The 8,651-nt window shown below is 44.9% G+C and overlaps 1 pseudogene across 1 annotated transcript; it reads left to right on the top strand.

The window, feature by feature from the left end:
• The first annotated feature begins 1,319 nt into the window (after positions 1–1,319).
• Positions 1,320–2,101, top strand: LOC309658365 (large ribosomal subunit protein eL14 pseudogene; annotated as a pseudogene). Its single transcript has one exon. The product of its transcript is annotated as a large ribosomal subunit protein eL14 pseudogene (transcript).
• Positions 2,102–8,651: the final 6,550 nt, after the last annotated feature.

Raw genomic sequence — 8,651 nt, 5'->3', positions numbered from 1 at the left:
ACAGCCATAAATAAATAAAAATTAAAAAAATAATAATAATAACATTAGCCAGAAACCATCACGGGGCATTTACATGCCAGACATTATTTTATTTTTTAAAATAAATTTATTTATTTATTTTTGGCTGTGTTGCGGTGCGCGGGCTTCTCATTGCGGTGGCTTCTCTTGTTGCGGAGCACGGGCTCTAGGCACACAGGCTCAGTAGTTGTGGCTCGCCGGCTCTAGAGCGCAGGCTCAGTAGTTGCGGTGCACGGGCTTAGTTGCTCTGCGGCATGTGGGATCTTCCCGGACCAGGGTTCGAACCCGTGTCCCCTGCATTGGCAGATGGATTCTTAACCACTGCGCCACCAGGGAAGCCCCAGTCATTATCTTAAATGAACTCATCTGATCCCTCAACAGCCCTGTCAGATGGGTACTCCTATGCTTTTGCAAGTGAGGAACCTGAGGCACAGAGAGGTTAGGGCACTTGCCCAAGGTCACACAGCCTGTGAATGGCTGAGCTGGGGCTGGAACCTGGGTGATGTGCTTCCGCTCTGCTGGCAGTGAGCCTGCCTGCTGTCTCTTCCGGTGAGGCTATGGGCTGAGAGGCAGGGGTAGCAGGAGACAGGCTGGGTTGAGTCTCCCAGGGGTCTGTGGGAGCACTGGTGGTGTGACCTGCTGGTGGGACTGACCTAAATTTACCTCCCTGGAAACTTCCCCACCCAACCCCACTTCCCCTTTTGCTGCGCTACAGAGTGGAAGTGGGGAATCCTCCGGAAATGGTGATGGGAGGAGGGAGCTGAGGGCTGGCCGGGCAGAGGAGGGGAGGGGACTGGGGCTGCAGGTAAAGAAGAGGGGCAGGGTTCAAGCTCAGGACCTTTGGGGTCCCTGCCTCACCCTCCCCCACTGGGGGAGGGGCAGTCTTTGTTCAAAGCCCAGGATTACTCAGTTCTTCCCAGTCCAGGAGTGCCCTGGGTTGTCCCAGAGGGTAGGGACCTCCCTGGAGAAAAAGGTCCTGGGGTGAGCGGCCAAGCTTTTGTGTAGTACTCAATGCCTTCTCTTGTATTTTACAAATCGTGTGTGTGTGTGTGTGTGTGTGTGTGTGTGTGTGTGTGTGTGTGTGTGTGTATGTGTGTGTGTGTGTGTGTGTGTGTGTGTGTGTGTGTGTGTGTTGACTAGAAGAAAATCATCTCTGGGGACTTCCCTGGTTGTCCAGTGGTTAGGATTCCGTGCTTACACTTCAGGAGGCACGGGTTCGATCCCTGGTCAGGGAAGTAGGATCCTGAAAACCTGGCAAAAAAGCGCGGCCAAAAAAAACAAAACAAACAAACAAACAAAACAAAAATATGGGGTGGTCCTTCCTTTTCGCCGTGTGCCGCCAGTATGGTGTTCAGGCGCTTCGTGGAGGTTGGCCGGGTGGCCTACGTCTCCTTTGGGCCTCATGCCGGGAGGCTGGTCGCGATTATAGATGTTATTGATCAGAACAGGGCTTTGGTGGATGGACCTTGCACTCAAGTAAGGAGACAGGCTATGCCTTTCAAATGCATGCAGCTCACTGACTTCATCCTCAAGTTCCCACACAGTGCCCGCCAGAAGTATGTCCGAGAAGCCTGGGAGAAGGCAGATATCAAGGCAAAGTGCGCAACCACAAGGTGGGCCAAGAAGATTGAAGCCGGAGAAAAGAAAGCCAAGATGACAGATTTTGATCGTTATAAAGTCATGAAGGCAAGGAAAATGAGGAACAGACTAATCAAGCTTGAAGTTAAGAAACTTCAAAAGGCAGCTCTCCTGAAGGCTTCTCCCAAGAAAGCACTTGCTGCTAAGGGGGCAGCTACGGCAGCTGCTGCAAAAGTTCCAGCAAAAATAGATGACCGCTACGGGTAAGAAGGCTCCAGCCCAGAAGGTTCCTGCCCAGAAAGCTGTAGGCCAGAAGGCAGCACCTCCTCCAAAATCTCAGAAGGGTCAGAAAGCTCCAGCCCATGGAGCTTCCCCGGTGGCGCAGTGGTTGGGAATCTGCCTGCCAATGCAGGGGACACGGGTTCGAGCCCTGGTCTGGGAGGATCCCACATGCCGCAGAGCAACTGGGCCCGTGAGCCACAACCACTGAGCCTGCGCATCTGGAGCCTGTGCTCCGCAACGGGAGAGGCCGCGACAGTGAGAGCCCCGCGCACCGCGATGAAGAGTGGTCCCCACTCGCCGGAAATGGAGAAAGCCCTTGCACAGAAACGAAGACCCAACACAGCCAAAAATAAATAAATTAAAAAAAAAAATCCTTTAAAAAAAAAAAAGAAAGCTCCAGCCCAGAAAGCACCTGCTCCAAAGGCATCTGGCAAGAAAGCATGAGAGCATAAGAGGCTGTTATAAAGAGAATAAAGGTTCTTTTTGAAGGAAAAAAAAAAAAATAGGGGTGGAATAGGGAGGGTGGGAGGGAGACGCAAGAGGAAGGAGATATGGGGACATATGTATATGTATAGCTGATTCACTTTGTTATAAAGCAGAAACTAACACACCATTGTAAAGCAATTATACTCCAATAAAGATGTTAAAAAAAAAAATCCGAAAATCATCTCTGATCCAAAAGCCTCCTGACCCCTAGTTATGAGCAGGGGGAGGCTTCTGGAGCAGCGGCATCAGAGCTGAACCTTGGAGGGCAAGAGTGTGTCGGGGCAGTCAGCCTGTCAGGCAGAGCACAGTGCGTGCAAACACCTGGAGGTTCGAAGCAGCATGCTCTGAGATGCTCGTTACTGGTGCAAGGAGCAGAGAGGGCAGGTAGATATGAGACTGCAAAAGAAGCAGAGCTGGTGCCAAGAAAGTCCTTAGAGGCTTGGATCTAGTCTTGTGAGCAATAGGGAGTCATGGAAGGGTTTAAAGCAGGGAGGGACATGGTCTTATAAGTGTGTCCTAGGAACTCCCCTGGCTGCTGTCTGGAGGACGGGCTGGGGAAGAGGGGAGAGGTAGGGGTAATCACCCAGGACAAAGTTGATAAGACCTGAATAGGGCAGAGGGGTGGAAGGAAAGAGGGGATTTTTAACTTTTAGAACCTTTTATTCAAATATAGCACACACGCCAAAAAGAAATGCGCAGGTCACAAATGTACGTTGCAAAGTTTTCACAACATGAACATGTTTGTATAGCACCCTGATCGAGGACAGAACATTACCAGCCTTCTGAAGTCTCTGCTGTGTCTTCTTCTGTCACTCCCTCTGCCCGCTGCCCTCCCCCCACCCCTAGGGGAACCCCTAACTTGACTTTGAATAGCATAGAATCACTTTGCTTGTCATTTGGACTTTTTTTTTTTTTTTTTGAGGTTGGGTGTTCAATTTTCTTTTATTTATTTATTTAAAAAATTTTTTACGGGAGTATAGTTGAATTACAATGTTGTGTTAGTTTCAGGTGTAAGGCAAAGTGAATCAGTTATACATACACATATATCCACTCTTTTTTTAGATTCTTTTCCCATAGAGGCTGGACTTTATGGCTTCTTTCAGGCAGCACTGGGTTGGTGAGTTTTCTCTCCCTTGTTCTGGGTGATAATTCTTGTGCATTGTTGTAGAGTTTCTCAACCACTACTAACATTTGAGTCTGACTGCTTCTTGTTGTGTCCCATGCATTGTAGGAGGTTGACCAGCATCCCTGGCCTCTACACACGAGATGACTGTAACACGTGCCCCTCCCCCCAAGTTCTGACTACCAAAAATGTCTCTAGATGTGGCCAAATGTCCCATGAGGGGTAAAAATCACCCCGGGTTGAGAATCACTGCGATAGAGTATTCCATTTTGTGAAATCATCACAATTAATTGACATATCCTTTTGTTGGGCATTTAGATGGTTTCCAGTTTGGGATTATTACAAGCAGAGGTGTTAGGAATATTCTCGTAGGTTTTTCAGTGAAAGTAAGTCCACATTTCCTTTGACTTTATCCCTAGAAGCCATAGAGTAGATGTTGATTCAGCTTTGTGGATCCTGTCAAACATTTTTCCAAAGTGGTTGTGTCGTTTTACTCTCCCACCAGCAGTGTAGAAGCGTCACTTGGTATGGTCTTTCTCTACTTAGCCATTCTAGTAGGTGTCATGACATTTTGGTTTTAACTTGCATTTCCCTGATGACTCATGATGTCAAGCATCTTTTTATTTATTGGCCATTTGGAGATTACCTTTTGTGAAAGGTCCATTTTTCCTATGACATTTCTGCCTTTTTCTTGTTGATTTGTAAGAGCTCTTTATATATGCTGGACATATAGTGGCATCAAGGCCATCTTCACTCTAGTCCCTCTGGTCCCTTTGGCCACCTCCATCACACTGATGTGCCTGGCTGCATTGATCATCAGGTTACATTCTACTCTGGATCTACAGTGACATGATCTCTCTGACCACTGTGGGGGAGACACACTTGAAAGACACAAGTACCTAGAATAAAAGCACTGCACTCCCAGCAGGGACAACCACTTCCATAATCTGTATTTACTTCCACAGACAGAGATGTATCCGGAAACAACACACGTGTGTGTTTAATTTATATAAATAGTATCACACTGTACTATCATCACACAACTTATATTTTGTTTTTCACTCAGGAGTATTTTCTTTTAATTTTAAATTAATTAATTAATTAATTAGGCTGTGTTGGGTCTTTGTTGCTGTATGCAGGCTTTCTCTAGTTGTGGCGAGCGAGGGTTACTCTTCGTTGCAGTGCGTGGGCTTCTCATTGCAGTGGCTTCTCTTGTTGCAGAGCATGGGCTCTAGGCATGTGGGCTTCAGTAGTTGTGGCACACAGGCTCAGTAGTTGTGGAGCATGGGCTTAGTTGCTCCGCAGCATGTGGGATCTTCCCGGACCAGGGCTCGAACCCATGTCCCCTGCATTGGCAGGTGGATTCTTAACCACTGTGCCACCAGGGAAGTCTCTCAGCAGTATCTTTTTGAGATCCATTTATGTAGAGACAGAGATGAGAGGAGATATTTTTCCCTTTTCACTTGTGCATAATATTCCATCACGGGACTATTTTCCTTTCCATTTCTCTACTCCCGCACAGACGGACATTCCAGTGGCTTCTAACTTTTCACTCTTATGAACTTCAACAAAGTTCTTATAGCTGGTTCCTTGGTACTTCTCAGAAAGTTATTTCCTTTTAAAACCCACTCTCCACTTTTCCTGCTACCTCCACAAGAAATGGTTCCATTGATTGGCCATTTGGAAATGACCTTTTGTGAGGGGCCCATTTCCCCCTTGGGGTTTCTGCCATTTTCTTGTTGATTTGTAGGAGCTCTTTATATACGCTGGACCATGGGTCCTTTGTCAGCTATATTTCTGGGGCAGATATTTTGGAAGAAGTTTTGGGAGGCATTCAGGAGGTAAGGTCAACAGATCTAGGTGACTGATTGGAGGAAGGGAGAGGAAGGAGTAGAGAAAGATGTGCCAATTTCTGGCTAAGTGTCAGGGTGACTGAGGGGGCCGTTGCTGAGGTGGAATCATGGGAAGAGCCACAGGTGAATAAGGTGCTGGTGGATCTGAAGAGTCACTAGATTTTGACCTGGGGTCCCATGGACAAAGTGGGGCTCCAAAAGGAAGGGCCCCTGGGTGGGCTGCAGACCTCAGAAATCATTTGCAAGATATGCAGCCTTGTGCATTTTTCTGAGAATCTCTAGCTTGGAGCAGGTCCAGACATAACACCTTGATTCAGAGCCCCAAACACAACAGGGTCTTATGGGCCAACTGAGGACAGCTGAGGATCTGGCAACAGGATTTTCTTTTTTTGCATTAAAAATTTTTTAATTATTGTAAAGCAGAATTGACTTTTTCCTTTGTTATGTAGCTCTGTGCATATTAACATGTGTATAACCATCACCACAGTCAGGATATAGAACAGTTCCATCACTTGACAAAATTCCCTTGCACTGCCCCCTTTTATAAAAAATTAATTAATTAATTAATTTTTGGCTGCATTGGGTCTTCGTTGCTGCACACGGGCTTTCTCTAGTTGTGGCAAGCCGGGGCCACTCTTCATTGCGGTGTGCAGGCTTCTCATTGCAGTGGCTTCTCTTGTTGTGGAGCATGGGCTCTAGGGGCGCAGGCTTCAGTAGTTGTGACTCAAGGGCTCTAGACGCAGACTCAGTAGTTGTGGCGCACAGGCTCAGTTGCTCTGTGGCACGCAAGATCTTTCCAGACCAGAGCTCGAACCCATGTCCCCTGCATTGGCAGGCAGATTCTTAACCACTGTGCCACCAGGGAAGTCCTGCACTGTCCCCTTTGTAACCTCACCCTTCCTCTCTCCCCTGTTTCCCTGGCAACCTCTAATCTGTTCTCTGGCACTAGAGCTTAGTCTTTCTGAGACTGTTGTATAAATGGAATCGCACAGTGTGTAGCTTTTCAAGACTGGTATAAGGGCGACAGGATTTTATTTTATTTTATTTATACATATTTTATTGAAGCATAATTGATTTACAGTGTCATGTTAGTTTCAGGTGTACAGCAAAGTGATTCAGTCATACATATATATACATATATATATTCTTTTTCAGGTTCTTTTCCCTTATAGTTTATTACAAGTTACTGAATATAGTTTCCAGGATTTTATTTATTTATTTATTTGTTTGTTTATTTTTGGCTGCGTTGGGTCTTCGTTGCTGCACGGGCTTTCTTTAGTTGCGGTGAGTGGGGGCTGCTCTTCGTTGTGGTGCGCAGGCTTCTCATTGTGGTGGCTTCTCTTGTTGCGGAGCACGGGCTCTAGGTGCATGGGCTTCAGTAGTTGTGGCATGCAGGCTCAGTAGTTGTGGCTCGTGGGCCTAGTTGCTCAGGGGCATGTGGGATCTTCCTGGACCAGGGCTCGAACCTGTGTCCCCTGCATTGGCAGGTGGATTCTTAACCACTGCGCCACCAGGGAAGCCCCCTAGGATTTTATTTTTTTTTAATAGACTTTATTTATTAGAGCAATCGTAGGTTCACAGCAAAACTGAGTAGGAAGTACAGGTAGTTCCCATATACTCCCTGTACCCAGCCCCACACGACCAGCCTCCCCCACTATCAACATGGCACTGAAGAAGTGCCTTTGCTACGATCAATGAACCTACATTGATACATCATAACCATCCCAAGTCCCTAGTTGACTTTAGGGTTCACTCTTGGCATTGTTCATTCTATGGGTACAAATGTATAATGACATGCACCCACCATTATAGCATCATACAGAATAGTTCCACTGCCCTAAAAATCCCCTGCACTCCGCTTATTCATCCCTCCTTACCCCTCAACCTCTGGTAACCACTGATCTTTTCACTCTTTCTATAGTTTTGCCTTTTCCATGTCATAGAGTTAGAATCGTGCAGAATGTAGCCTTTTCAGATTGGCTTCTTTTACTTTTAAGATTCCTCCATGTCTTGTCTTTTTTTTTTTTCCCATGGTATGTCTCTTCTTTAATTTTTTCAACAATATTTTGCAGTTTTCAGAATGTAAGTTTTGTACTTCTTTTGTTAAATTTACTCCTAAATATTTTATTTTTTCCATTATATTGTAAATAGAATTAGTTTAAAAATTTCTTTCTCCTATAAATATAATTAATCCTTCCATGTCTTTTCATAGCTTGGTAGTTCATTTCTTTTTCACGATGAACAATATTTCCTTGTCCGGATATACCACGGTTTATTTATCCACTCAACTACTGAAGGACATCTTGGTTGCTTCTACATTTTGGCAATTATGAATAAACCTGCAAACATCCGTGTGCAGGTTTTGTGTGGACAGAGCTTTCAACTCACTTGGGTAAATATCAAGGATGGTGACTGTTGGATCATATAGTAAGAGTATGTTTAGTTTTATAAAGACCTGCCAAACCATCTTCCAAAGTGGCTGGACCATTTTGCCTTCCCACCAGCACTGAGTGAGAATTCCTGGTGCTTCACAGGGATTGGGATTATTTTTTTTCTTTTTGGCCGTGCTGTTCGGCACGTGGGATCTTAGTTCCCCGACCAGGGATCCAACCCGTGCCGCCTTGCAGTGGAAGCACAGTCTTAACCACTGGACTGCCAGGAAAGTCCTGGCAAGGGGATTTTTAATCACAGAAAAATCTAGAAAAAAATATTGGGTTCCACCTGCATGCATCGTTTTTTCTTAGAATACTGTATGAAAACACTTTCCATATTGTTAAAAAAAATCTGTCATTAGAATAATCTTTCCGTATACTTAAAAGCATTAAACACATTTTTAATGACTGCCTAGCTGATTTGATCACGTTATTATACTGCAGTTTACTTAACTGTGCTCTGTAAGCTTTGTGCTAAGTGAATATTAAAATAATGCTACCAGGGGGTGGGGGAGGAATGAATTGGGAGTTTGGGATTAGCAGATGCAAGCTAATACATAGAGAATGGATAAACAACAAGATTGTACTGTATAGCACAGGGAACTACATTCAGTATCCTGTAATAAACCATAATGGAAAAGAATATGAAAAAGAATATATATTTTTATATATATATATATATATATATATATCTGAATCACTTTGCTGTATAGCACAAATTAACACAACATTGTAAATCAACTGTACTTCAATAAAATAAATTAAAAAAAAACGCTACCATGAGTATGGTTATGTGTAAATATTTGCCTACTTCTCGTATTTCTTCAGGATGAATTCTCAGAAGTGGAAACACTGGCTTGAAAAAGACAAACACTTTAT

The sequence above is a fragment of the Balaenoptera physalus genome (assembly GCF_965194825.1).
Source record: "Balaenoptera physalus genome assembly, chromosome: 3".
Classification (NCBI taxonomy): domain Eukaryota; kingdom Metazoa; phylum Chordata; class Mammalia; order Artiodactyla; family Balaenopteridae; genus Balaenoptera; species Balaenoptera physalus.
The sequence above is the reverse complement of the archived record's forward strand: the minus strand, read 5'-3'. Positions and strand labels throughout refer to the sequence as shown.